Raw genomic sequence first — 12,608 nt, 5'->3', positions numbered from 1 at the left:
ATTAGATTTTTTTTCCTTTTTCTAATCAAATTAACTAAAAGTTTATCTATTTTTTTTCATAAAACCAACTCTTAGCTTTGTTTATTAATTTAATAGTTTTCTTACCTTCAATTTTATTAATCTCCCCTTTTATTTTCAGAATTTCAAATTTGGTATTTGAGGTTTCCAATCTGTTCTTTTTTCGTTGCATGCCCAATTTCTCTATTTTATGCAAATAAGCAGCTGGACATAAACTTCTCTTAAGAACTGCTTTGGGTGCATACCATAAATTTTGGTATCTTGTCTCATTATTGTCATTCTCTTGGATGAAATTATCGACTGTGTCTATGATTCATTGTTTAACCTACTCATTCTTTAGGATTAGATTATATAGTTTCCAATTAATTTTTGGTCTATTTTCCCATGGCCTTTTATTGCATGTAATTTTTATTGCATCATGATCTGAAAAAAATGCATTTACTATTTCTGTTTCTGTTCTTCTGCACTTTATTTTGAGATTTTTATGCCCTAATACATGATCAATTTTTGTATAGATTCCATGTACTGTCAAAAAAAAAAAAAGGTATATTCCTTTCTTTCTCTATTCAATTTTCTCCAGAGGCCTATTATACCTAACTCTTCTAAAATTCTATTTACTTCCTTAACTTCTTTTTGATTTTGTTGTTTTGAGAAAGCAAGGTTGAGATTCCCCACTAGTATAGTTTTGCTGTCTAATTTTTATAGCTCTTTTAATTTCTCCTCTAGGAATCTGGATACTATACCACTTGATGCAGATATGTTTAGCATTGATATTACTTCATTATCTATGGTACCTTTTAGCAAGATGTAGTTTTATTCCTTATCTTTTTAAATTAGATCTATTTTTGCTTTTGCTTGATCTGAAATCAGGACCACTATCTCTGCTTTTTTTTTACTTCAACTAAAGCATAATAGATTCTGCTCCAGCCTTTTATCTTTATTCTGTATGTATCACTTTGCTTTAAATGTGTTTCTTATAAACAACATACTGTAGGATTCTAGCTTTTAATCCAGGATGCTTTCTGCTTCTGTTTTATGGGAGAGTTCATCTCATTCACATTAAAAGTTAAAATTACTAATTCTGTATTTCCCACCATCTTGTTTTCTCCAAGTTATACTTCCCTTTCCCTTTTCCCCAGTATTTTGCTTCTGATCACCACCTCCCTCAAACAGCTCTCCCTTTTTACAGCCCCTCCCCCTTTCTTATACATTTCTCCTTCTACTTCTGTTCTCCCTTCTATTAGCCTTCCCCTTTCATTTTCCCCCTTCTACTTTCTTGTAGAGTGAGAAGAGTTTTTTCTGTGAAGCTAAATATGTTTAACATTCTCTCTTTGAACCAAATCTGATGAGAGTAAGATTCACACAATGCTCATCCCCCACACCCTTTCTTTCCTTCAATTGTAATAGGTCTTTTTTGCCTTTAACCCATTTTAATTCCATTTTCCTCTTCTTCCAGTACAACCTCTTTTCCACATTTAGTTTCTTTTTTATATCATTACCAAAAAATGAAACTATGTCTGCACCCTAAACCCATAACAGAGATAGGGATTTAAACTTTCTTTCTCTTTCTCATATATATGTACACACACATTTAGAACATTCCCAAACATAGAACAACGAGGAATTTCAGGGTGAGAAGTCAAAGGATATAAAGGACCTGCTGTCTTGTTGGGTGGTGGGATATTTTTGGTAAAATTTCAAATTATATTTTTGAATTAAAAACTTGATCTTCTATGTTCTGCAACATTTAAAAATACTTTTCCAAGATCAAATCTTGAGTTATTTTATAATTCTATCAAAATATATTTTATATTTTTTATAATTTATATTTTAACCTTAAGATTCTGACCCCAAGATATTACTAGCTTGAAATGGCTAAAAAATTATTCAGGTTTTATAGAATTTCTTCTGTACTTGTAAAGAGAAATATCCTTAAATTCCTCCCCGCCCCCCCCCCTCCAAGCAATAAGGGTTAAGCGATTTGCACCCAATCACACAGCTAGGAAGTGTTAAGTGTCTAAGACCAGATTTGAGCTCAGGTCCTCTTGACTTCAGGGCTGGTGCTCTATCCACTGAGCCATCTTGCTGCCCCAATATGCTTAAATTCTTAAGAGTAGTTGACTTTACCTAAGCCATGTAAAATGAATGTCAAAGTATATGGTTTGATTCAGACACACTGATTTCTAGAACTAATTTAATAGAAAAATCTTTTTATTGAGCAGGTTTTAGAAACTATTGGAAAAAGATTGGAGGGTGATACATGAAAATTTCTTTTTTGAAATAAATACTTCATTAAGCACTGAAATAAAAATCTTATAATTCAAATTTTTTCTAACTGGTTTGTCAGTGGTACAAGGAAAAACAGTAAAATAGAAGGATTTAAAACCCTTCTTAAAATGTTTCTTTTTTTCTCTATAAATATACTAATTAAAAGAGCACAATGTATTCAATTTTACACTTAAAGACCCATCTTTAAGGTACATCAGTTGAAATCCTTCTTAGCTACTATTTCTATGATTTACATCTTTACCTTCCACTTCCTGGCCTTTCGTCTTTCAATTAGGGCTTTATTTTAGATTTATATCCAACTGCATATATCAAGTAAACACAGCCCTTCCAAAAACTTAATTTTAAACAGATTACCAATGTTTTTTGAGATTGCTATACCATTTTTGTTCGACTTGTTGTCTTATGGGTCAGGGATGGGCAGGGAGGAAGCTGATTATTAAAGAAGAACCTAATTTTCAGATTGCTTAAGCAATCTCCTGGTATAACTCCTGAGGATTATTTAATATTAATATATTAATTTTATAATGATGTGTATGGATCTGCTGGAGTTTTTCTACTATCTACTTTCTTGCTTATTGTTTGTAAAAAGCAGGGACAGATAACACATTTAAAATAAAGCAAAATATTATGTCTGTCATTTAAACTGTGGCTTTTGATAAGATAACTGATATGGACGGTGAGTTATAAGGCAACATACTAGAACAGAAAGAACACTAGAATTTCAAATTATACTACAGAGCAGTAATCACTGAAATAATAATGGTTAAAAATTAGAAAGGTCAATTATCAGAAGAGACTATGTATATATACAATATGCAAAAGCAAACAGAGTAGCATTATCTTTGACAAACCCAAAGACTCCATTTACTGGGGGAAGACACACTATTTGACAAAAATTTCTGGGAAAATTGGACATCTGGCAGAAATTAGATTTAAACTAATACCTCACATTATATTCCAAGATAAGCTCCAAACAGATTCATGAAGTAGGTATAAAAGTTCATATAATAGATAAAAGGAGGGAGAAAGAAACTGCTTTTCAAATCTATGAACAGAGAAAAATTTCATGACTAAAATGATACAGATGAACAAGATGAAACAGGCAATTTTAATTAGATAAAATTGTCAAATTAAATGTAGTAAAAATCAGAAAGGAAACAACTGGGGAACAAATTTATAAAATAGTCATTTTCCAATATGATAAATGGATATGAACAGGAAAAAAATCAAATTACTAATAATCATATAAAAATATTCTAAATTACTAAGAGAAATGCAAATTAAAGCAATCTTGGGGTTGCACCTCACACCCAAATTGACAAAGATACAAAAGAGGAAAAATAAATAAATATTGGAAAGGAAGCAGGAAAACAGGCTCCAGTGTCCTGTTGGTAGTCTTTAATTACCATAGTACATGGAAAGTAATTTGGAGCTATGAACCAAAAATTACTAAACTGTGCACACTTTTTGACCAAGTGTCACCATTAAGAAAAAAAGGACCTACATATGCAAAACTATTTACATTACCTCTTTACACTGTATCAAAAATTGAAAACCAAGGGGCTATTCTCTGCTAAATTAATTATGGTATATGAATGCAATGCAATATTATTATGCCACAAGTAATGGACAGTTTCAAAAGAATCTGGGATTCATGTTTTAAGTACAAAGCACCACATAAAAACATAGGTAACATACTACCACCTTTGAGCCTAGACTCACTGTGAATCAACCTATTAAGTAATTCAATTCAACTCTAAAATTTCTTAAGTATTTACTAAATGGAAGGTCCTATGCTAGGCAATGGGGAAATGGAATAGGTTAAAGTAGTACTGTCAAATAAAAGTAGGATTCCTGAATCATACAGAAAGATCCTTTTGAGCAGTATGTACTTACTAAGAAAAGCACACATTAACATTTTCTACATGCTACTGTATTTTTATTTATTTTGCCAAGTATTTTCCAATTACATTTTAATCTGATTTGATCACTGAGGCAGAGTTATGTTTGGAGAATACAAATTCATAAATATCTCCTGCTCTGAGGCTTATGATCTAGTAGGGAAATTGAGACCTAAATTAACAGAATATAAAATAGCATAAGAAACTGCACTGATGCATACATAAATACTTTAATGTTCCCAGAGCAAGGGATCACATTTAGCTGAGAAAGGTGGAGGAAGGAATTTGAAACAAGACTTAAACAATGGTTAAAATGTGGAAAAGGAAGAAGAGTGGAAAAATGGTGAGGAGGAAAGGAAAAAATATTCCAGATATGGGTCAGTTCAGTCTTTTACTTTTGCTCAACAAATTCACAGGACATGATTGACGAACAGGTGAACAGACTGGTTTGGCTGGCATATACTGTAGGACACACAAAGGGGAGCAGTGTATGGTAAAAAGAGTAGACTCTTTCTTGGGAACTAAATTTAAAGCTAGAATGGGCCTTAAGAGATTAATTAAATTAACACCCTGATTTTATAGTTGAAGAAAATGAAATCCAGAGAGGTGCAGCTATCTGCTCAAGGTCACACAGTAAGTAGCAAGGTAGATTTTGAGCCCTCCAATTCCAATGCCACTTAGGTTTTAAGCCAGATCACAGATGCCTCACCTGAATACTTCTGTCTGTATGTCTTAACTCAAGCTAAAGAAACTGGTCTTCAGTAAGCAATGGTAAACAATCAAAGGTTTTTGAGCAGGGGAATGTGTCTTAGAAAGCTTAATCATACCAGCTATTGTTATAATAGTCAAGGCAAGAGAAAATTAGGATTTAAACTAAAGTGAGAATAAGTCTTCATAGGAGAACTTAGATAATGGATGTGTGTAAGAATGTAAGTAAAAATATTTCTGACTTTTAGGTAAGGGGCGGGAATTGGCATTTATATGATTACTTTAAAAGTAACAATGTACCAGGTGCCTAACTCACAGTAAACTCTTAATAAATGCTTTATGTGATTCCCACATACTGAATTTGAGACTCAAAACAACCGTTTGAGGTGAGTAGCACAATTATTATTATCCCTTTTTTTCCAGTTATTTTTCAGTCATGTCTGATTCTTTCTGACCCCATTTGGAGTTTTCTTGACAGAGATATTGGAATAGTTTCCCATTTCCTTCTCTAACTCATTTTACAAATGAGGAAACTGAGGCAAACAGGGAAAAATGATTTACCCAGCATCACACAACTAGTGAATGTCTGAGGTTGGATTTGAACTCAGGAAAAGGGTGCTTTACTCTCTCTGCCACTTGCATACCCATTTTACATATGAGGAAACTATGGCTTAGAGAGGTAAAGCAACTCTCCTGACTCAAGGGAATTATTAAAACTCCTACTACATACCAGGTAGTATGCTCAATACTAGGTACTGTTGTCATAAGGTTAAAAAACTTCCAAAGGAAAAGAGTATAAACAGGTAAAGACCTCTTGGAACATTTTGGAAAAACAGACAAATCAAATTAGGATATGAGTTTTTTCATTGGCTTTATAATATCCAAAGTCCCTCTATTTATCAAGCTCTCATGTTACAGAAAACAGTAAGGGCACACATCCTCCCTAATCCTACAACTGCACCTAATTTACAAACTCTCCCACCTACAAATGAAGATTCTTTGCTTTTAATTTTTAAAAATCACAGGAAATCCAACCTCAGTTCAGCTCAAGTCCCACTAATTCATCATTTCTACACATGTATCCCCCTATTCAAAGGAAAGAGCATTAGAATAAGCGTCAAAGGACCTGCATTCTACCAGTTCTGCTATTCACTATGTGTGACTCTGACCACATCATTTCCCTTCTCTGAGTCCAAGTGTCTTTTGTAACTTGAGGATGTGAGCTAGATTATTATAGCTGAAGTCCCTTCCAGTTCTAAATTCTAAAATCAACTTTCACTAATCCATAATTCGAAGCCTCATACCCACTTATTCTTAAAAAAAAAAAAAAAAAAAATCCCCAAAAGACAGTGTGACCATGAGAAAGAACACTGAATTGAGTCAGAAGTCTTGTGTTCTAGTCTTGATCTTATCACTGACCAGCTGCATGACCTTGACAAGTGTCCTCATATATAACTTGAAGCTGAAACAGATGAACTCTGTAAGTTCTTTTCCAAATGGCATGCATGTATCTTTTTGGAAGGGCTCTTTCTCATTTCCAAAACATCCTTAGGGAGGCTCTAACCTGAAGTATAGACATAAATAACATCCCTTAAATCAATTACCACCCAACAGTTTAGTTTCCCTCTTCTCTTGAGGAGTAGAATAGACTATTCTATTAATCACTATTAATTATTATCTATTATTATTATGTAATATATAATATGTTATATATTATATTATAATTATTAATTATTAACTATTATCACTATTAATTGATCAGGTTTACTTAGGTCAGGTTTCTTCCACATACCTAGCCAGCAGAGGATAGATACTTAGTATAACACTGTCTAAATCACATTCGAAGAGACAAGTCTGGTGGGTGTATGTATTTAAGATAAAAAATACTACTCTTAGTTTGTCCATAAAAATGTGTAACATAAAGAACATAACCAAACAATCCTTAAGCTCAGAATTTTACTGTGTTAAATCTAACATTAAACCTTTGCATTTGTTCTACATATACCCACATATGTATATTGCATTAGCTTTTTCTCAGTCAAAGATATTTTTTTCCCCTCTCAGGAAAAGTCACACCAAATCTTTTCACTATGATCTAAAAAAGCTGACATTTATAAACCTTATTTTGTAAGTTTCTGTACTTGAGTCTCTATCAAAATCATTATCCCAATATCCTTAATCTTTTAAATCAAGTAGTACTCTTGCAATTTTTTTACTAAATAAAAGTCAGAGTAAATTATTAACTATTTTCAATTTGACACTTAAGAAATAATCTTTTTAACATGTCTAATATTACTTCTCTTGGTGACAATTTAAGAAATTGTCATACTAATGAATACATTATATTATACGTTTATTATGGGCACAAGGAGGTTTACATGACTCTCAAGCACAGTAAATTGGAGGATGAATGAGGAGAGGCTGTGGAAGCATTAGAGTTAAGAAGCACTTAGACTACATATTAAACGTAAGATCCTTTACAGAGTAAATTAATCAACAGTAATAGCATCTAAGTGATTGACATCTAAAAGATCCCAAAGATATGAGGGGAGGGGGTACCTCCCTTCTCTGCATTAAGCCAAAAATAAACATGTTAATGCAGATAAACTCAGAATCACCAAATCTGTTAAGTTCAAAAGGATCTTTGCAAGAAGTTAAAGAAAGCATATTGTGATATAAAACATAACAGTCTCTCACATTTATATAGTCCTATATAGCTTACAAAGTACTTTGCTCACAATAACCCTGTGGCATAGGCAATTATCCCCATTTTACAGAAGTATAGACCAGTTGAGGTTAGATGACTTGCTTCCTAGCTTCAGAACAAGTATAAGCATAAGAACTTCTCATAGAATTTGGATGAACCCATTTTTTCTCATTCCAAATTTAGTGCTCTATTAGGCCACTGACTTTCATAATATTATGAAGTTGATAAACATATCCTTAAGTACTTCTGAATAAAGAAGGAAAACTACCTATAGTATAAGAACTATTGGGCAATATGTATCAGGGACTGGATAGGACCCAGTAGGAAGCAAAATATCCCTACAGTGAGAGTTTCTTTTAAAGTACAAAGACAAAAGTAGAAATTAAATGCAGGTTGGTAGAATGCTGTCTATGAAGGCAGACATGGTCTCAGCTTCCGTAAGTTTTTTCTGCTTAAGTTTTGACTTGTTTTTCTTTACCTGAAGGGATGAGGGATGTGGGTGGGTAAGTATGTATGTATGTATATGTTAGGGTTGTCGGAAATGACTGCTGTAAAGACAAAAGGTATCAATAAAATCTATTTTTAAAAGTTTCCTGAGACATCGTCCTTCCTCAGATTACCAGAATTGGAAAGTTACTGAAGGGCAGTGAAAGTGAAGCCGCACAAACCCAGCTCACTATCTAAGAGAGACATACTAACCCAAGTTCACTTCTACCTAGCTAGACAGCAGCGGCTGTTTTTCCCTTTCCCAGCCTGGCACTGGGCCTGCACCGGGACACAGCTGGTGGTGACCTGACTTGGACGTCTTGGTCCTATGACCGAGCACAGATAGCATCCAATTGCCTAGATTCACCTAACTTTCTTTCCAGACAAACTCGTCCCTCGAGCGGCCTCACAGAACCACAGACCGGCACGACCCTGCAGAAGCAGCCGTCCCATGCAAGTGGAGATCAACAGAACACCACCGCGTTAGGGGGCACGGCTCCGCAGCTGCGGCCCAAGAAGGTGACTTCCAGCCAGACAGCCACCTGGCCCCGACTCCCTCCTGCCTTCCTCATCCCCCGGGAGGGAAGAAGAAGGCGGGTCACTTCAAGAGACCCCGTGCCCCATTTCATACTCCCGATGTCCCCTCCGTCCCGCAGGCACCGAGTTAAGATACTCCTTCCTCCGTTCCCGGGACACCGAACGAGGGTCCCCCCTTTCTTCCGTCCCCGAGTCACCGAGCAAGGGTCCCCCGCTTCCTCTCTCCCCGGGGCACAGATTGTCGCCCCCCCCCTTGTAGTCTTCGCCGGGCCCTGCACCAAGGACCGAGATCCTCCCGCCGCCCAGCCCCCGACGACGTCCGCAGGCAGGCCCGGAGTCCAGCTACGGTTGCGGCTGGGGAAAGGCCAAGTAAGTCGGTCCAAGGGCGGCGGGCGGCAGGCGGCTCTGCGTCCCCGGGCTGGTCCCGCAAGCAGACCCAGCCCGGCCCGGGGAGGCGCCGCCCTCGGGGTTACCTGCGCCGAGGGGCCCGGCCCGCATCGCTGGGCTGGGGCGGGGAGGGCCACCGCCGCCGATCAGCCTTCCGCCTCAGGGGGCAGACTCCATGGGGGCCCGTGGCGGCCCAGGGCCTCTGTCCGTCAGGTCGCTGAAGAGAGAGGAAAGGGAGCGGCCCGAAAGGGCGAAGGAGGCTGGAGGGTCGGTCCCGAGGGCCGGCCGGCTGGCGGGCAGGCAGGCGGCAGGTTTCTGCTCCCGCAACTTCCGACTGCGACTGCCGGGGGCGGCGGCGTCAAAAAGCTCACCGCGGAAATCTCGCCGCTGCGCATGTGCTGTGCATCCCAGACCTCCCCGCGAAAAAAGTCTCTCCTCCGCCCCTTCCTGGGGATAGGGCCGAGTTACTGGAACGGGGCGGGGAGGGGAGGGAGAAGGAGGAAGAGAAGGCGAGAGAGGTGGAGAAGGAGTGATTTAGGAGGGCTGGGGGGAGGAAGGAGGGGAGAAAGAAACCGAGAGGAGGAACGAGAGGGAGGCGGGAAAGGATAGGAGAAGGGGGTGGGTCTCCTCCCTCTGTGTTCTAAGGTCCCTCTGTTGGTAGGCAGCGGACAGAGTAGCACCCGCACAAATTTGAAAAGAGTTATTGTTATACTTTGTTATATTAAATTGTACATACATGAACGTAAAATGGAAATCGATTTAGATGATAAACAAACATTCAAACTAGGTGGCGCAGTGGATACCCCGGGGTCCCATTTGCCTCAGACACTTTACCAGCCATGCCCTGCTTGCCTCAATTTCCTCCTCTCTCCAATGAGCTGGAGAAGGCAACAGCAAATCGCGCTGGTACCTCTGCTAAGGAAACCCCAAATGCGGTCACGAAGAGCTGGACAGCCGAAATGACTAAGCAGTGATATTTACTTATAATGTATTCCAAGCATTCCCCGGTGGAATGAGAGCGATTAGAGCCAATGGCCAGAGGCCGCAGAAGCCGGCACTGTGGAGGAGCAGAGCTCGGGGTGACAACCTGCGCACCTCTGCCTCATTTAAATCCAATTCTCATCGGAGAAGCTTGAACAAGGACAACAAGTAATCATTTTAAAAAGGCAATTTTAGGACCAGGATTTAATGGGGATGATTTTACTCACGAAGGTGAGACTGCCCAGACAAAAATATTTCCCTCTCCGGATGCTCCGAGTGCCGAAGTTCTTCATACTCGGGTCCTTCCTCTGAATTGTAGATACCACGGAGAAAAATAAAATAGAGTTGCCCAAAGGGGAAGAGAGCTGGGAAGGCTTCTTAGGGACAGGAGGAGTTCGGTAAAGAAAAATGCTGAGGAGCAGTTGTGAGAAACAAGAACGCTTCTAAAGAGAATTCCAGGCACCGGGAAATAGCTAGTAAAAAGGCAGACGGAATGGCCTGATCATGTTTTATTGATAACTTTGTTTTTACATCATCTTTGTTTCTCAATATATTCCATTTCGCATCCAGCGAATTCTTTTGTAACATCTTTTAAAAGAAGTTCAGCAAAACCAGCTCCTTTACAGCAACATTGCATCGCAGTTGTCCCCTACCTCTAATGAAAAGAGAGAGGGGCATTTTTTCAACTCCTTTCTGATCCTTTATAATTGTTATGTTTTTTGTGACTGTTTCCATTCATGTTTTAATTGTTGTTTTCCTTGGTTTTGGTTTACTTTACTTTGCATCAGTTAATTTAAATCTTCTCCTGTTTCCTTAATAAGACAATAAACATTTATTAAGTACCTACAGCGATTCAGTCTTTCTGCTAAACTTTGAGAATACAAAGAAAGCCAAAAGACTGCCCCCGTTCTTCAGAAGCTCGTAATCTAATGTAAACAGCTATGTATTCATGTTTGTTGAGGGCCCAATAATATCCTATTATAATAGTACAACACATCAATTCTGATGGACTAGGCTCTTTTTCAACTATGAGATGAACCAAATCAGTTCCGTTTGTTCAATAATGAATAGAACCAGCTACACTCAGCGAAAGAACTCTGGGAAATGACTGTGAACCGCTACATGGCCTTTCTAATCCCTCTGTTTTTGTCCCCCTGCATTTTTGCTTTCCTTCACAGGCTAATTGTACATTATTTCTAAGTCTGATTCTTGTGCAGCAAAACAACTGTTTGGACATGTATACATATATTGTATTTAACTTATACTTTAACATACTTAACATGTATTGGTCAACCTGCCATCTGGGGGGAAGGAGGGGAAAAATGGAAAAAAAGGTTTGGCAATTGTCAATGCTGAAAAATTACCCATGCATATATCTTGTAAATAAAAAGCTATATAAATAAAAAAATAAAAAATAAAAAGTAGTCAAAGCTTCCTCAAAAAAAAAATTAGTACACCACAATTTGTTTAGTCTTCCTCTCTTTTATCAAAACCCCCTTCATTTTTGTTGTTTACTACCACAAAAAGTACAGAGAGGCATTTCTTTTCACATCTTATATTTGCCTTTGGTGGGACAGCTTTTTCAATAGAATCTTTTCAGTCCAAGGAATGATTGAAGTAGTTCTAGAGAGGGTATTGGTATTGATATTACTTACTTTTGGTTTTGCTTCAGCCAGAGATTATTTATCCTGGGTTTTTAGTTGATAATTGTATCTTTTTTTTTTTTTTTTTTTCCCCTGAGGTTGGGGTTAAGTGACTTGCCCAGGGTCACACAGCTAGGCAATGTTAAGTGTCTGAGGTCATACTTGAACTCGGGTCCTCCTGAATTCAAGGCTGGTGCTCTATCCACTGCGCCACCTAGCTGCCCCTGTGATAGTTGTATCTTAACGTAATTAATTTCCTTTTTAATTCTACATACTTAAGAACTTTATTTGAGAAGTTTATGATAAGAACCCTTATCCTAAGACCAATCCAGTCCTCTTAACCTCTCTCATTCTTTAATAGTTTTGATGATATTAATCAACCAATCAACAAACAATTCCTGGCGATGTGGTAATAATTGGAGATGCAAAGACAAAAAGATAGAATTCCACTATGTTTTTCTTAGTTTTACTTAGAACCATCACATTCTGCTATCGCAGGAAAAACTGCTCCAATGGTAAGGATAAATTGTTAAGCTCCTTTGTGTTAATGCAGTTGGTCAAAAAACTTTTAAGTTTCTGCTCAGTGCCAGACATTCTGCTAAGTATTGGGGGAGAGTGACAGTAAGTTTATTTATTTGATATGACTGTGTTTTTTTGAAGCCACTATTTTTGTGACTGAGTAGTTGTTGTATGAGGCAAAGTGTTCATTGGATAAAATCTGGAGCCTGGATCTGGCTGGGTCTAGAGTCAAGAAGACTTGAGTTCAAATGTGACCTCAAACACTTATTAGTTGTATGATCCTTTAACTTATGTTTGCTTTAATTCACTGAAGAAAGAAATGGCAAACTACTCTGGTATCTTTGCCAAGAAAATCTCATGGACAGTATGATCTCCAAATTTTCTGTCACATTTCTGTGACCCTTCAGGGTCACAAAGAGTCGGACATGACTA

At 37.8% G+C, this 12,608-nt stretch overlaps 1 protein-coding gene across 1 annotated transcript in view; it reads right to left on the bottom strand.

The window, feature by feature from the left end:
* The window catches only part of RALGAPB (Ral GTPase activating protein non-catalytic subunit beta), an 81,367-nt gene extending 71,988 nt beyond the window's left edge, over positions 1-9,379 (bottom strand). The window contains exon 1 of the mRNA XM_074292669.1: positions 9,120-9,379. The gene's annotated coding sequence lies outside the window, so the exon portion shown is untranslated. The remainder of the gene's footprint in view (positions 1-9,119) is intronic.
* Positions 9,380-12,608: the final 3,229 nt, after the last annotated feature.

This window comes from Sminthopsis crassicaudata, chromosome 2 (assembly GCF_048593235.1).
Source record: "Sminthopsis crassicaudata isolate SCR6 chromosome 2, ASM4859323v1, whole genome shotgun sequence".
Classification (NCBI taxonomy): domain Eukaryota; kingdom Metazoa; phylum Chordata; class Mammalia; order Dasyuromorphia; family Dasyuridae; genus Sminthopsis; species Sminthopsis crassicaudata.
The sequence above is the reverse complement of the archived record's forward strand: the minus strand, read 5'-3'. Positions and strand labels throughout refer to the sequence as shown.